This window comes from Notechis scutatus, chromosome 4 (genome assembly GCF_049901735.1).
Source record: "Notechis scutatus isolate UNSWTSFEM ecotype Mainland chromosome 4, rNotScu1.2, whole genome shotgun sequence".
NCBI classification, from domain to species: Eukaryota; Metazoa; Chordata; class Lepidosauria; order Squamata; family Elapidae; genus Notechis; species Notechis scutatus.
Genome location: NC_142012.1, coordinates 109156974 through 109158322, shown reverse-complemented (window position 1 = coordinate 109158322; position 1349 = coordinate 109156974). Strand labels below are relative to the sequence as shown.

Genomic DNA, 1349 nt, shown 5'->3' with positions numbered 1-1349 from the left:
ATCCTTGTTTTATTAATTGCATGTAATATTCTAATTTTGTGGATTTGGGGTTTTCATGAGCTGTAAGCCATAATCATCTCAATTATGACAAATCATGGCTTGAACTGTCTTGCTTTTCATGTAACGAGTCTATCTCATATATTAGGTTCACCTTTTAAGTTGCATTACTGAAATAAATGAACTTTTGCAAGATATTCTAATTTTTTGAGTTTCACCTATATACATACCTTTCAGTATTGGTGGTGTATAGCCTCCAAAGCAAAGAAATATCATGCTTGGATTGTTAGTGTATTAATATGGCTCTTGCTTTTGACATGAAAAACTATAGCCATAATCATCAGAAAGATATCTTGTATCTGGCAGAGCTGAATTAATCAATGTAGCCATCCTTGACATCCGCAAACTAATTAGAAAGATGTGCTCCCTACCCAGGCCCAGCTGTGATTGTAAAATTATGGGATGGTGGTTAAAGGTCTTCATTGCCTCTGCCTTTGAACTTCATTCAAAATTCTAATCTCAATTACGATATAAAATCAGAATGTTAATCATGTTTACTTTCTGCTTTGGAATAATAAAAAAGACCTAGGTATGCCCTGTTCAGCTGTATCCATCTTTTTAGTATCAAAAGATTTTGTTTCCAAGGCACCACTGGGGATCGAACCCAGGATCTCCTGTTTACTAGACAGGTGCTTTAGCCAACTTAGCCATGGTGCCTCACACTATAATTCAGGCCACTCACTCTAAAGACAGGAGAAAGATGCTGCATTAGCAAAGTATGTTATATTTCAGGGCAAAAGTTCTTAAGACTGGCTGACAAAAAAAAATTCTTAATATAGCAATGTGCTATTTGCCTTGCAAGCATGATTCAACTTTGGAATATAAGAAGTCTTGGGTTCAAAGCCCAGTCCACTGAAGGAAGGATTGCAGTTCTTTTTGATTTCTAAGAGATTTGCTCTTATTTTCCATCTGAAAATTATTTGGCGGGAAGGTGAAGCACTTCCTTCAGCCTCTAAATAGATAAACAAGGCATCATCTGCAACCTAACTCAACATGTCCTCTCTATGGAGATTCAAGATGTCCTGTCTATGGAGATGAAAAAAGCACCTTTGGATCAAGATCAGGGGTGTGATTCTGCCAATTCGCACCTATTCGCTAGATTCGGTTGTTAACATTCTAAGCAGTTCGGAGAACCGGTTGTTAGAAGAAATTACTGGCCTAATCCTGTAGGAAAGGCAGGAAGGAAACATTGTGGGGTTGCTTACAGAAACTGCCTCTCCGTTAACCCTTATTACATTCTTGGCAGGCCTAGACTTCCTGTCTCAGGAACGTCTCTGGAGTTTTTTTTCTCC

At 38.1% G+C, this 1349-nt stretch overlaps 1 non-coding gene across 1 annotated transcript; it reads right to left on the bottom strand.

The window, feature by feature from the left end:
• Positions 1 to 640: 640 nt before the first annotated feature.
• TRNAT-AGU (transfer RNA threonine (anticodon AGU)) lies at positions 641 to 714 on the bottom strand. The gene has a single exon. It is a non-coding gene; the product is annotated as a tRNA-Thr (tRNA).
• Between the last annotated feature and the right edge of the window lie 635 nt (positions 715 to 1349).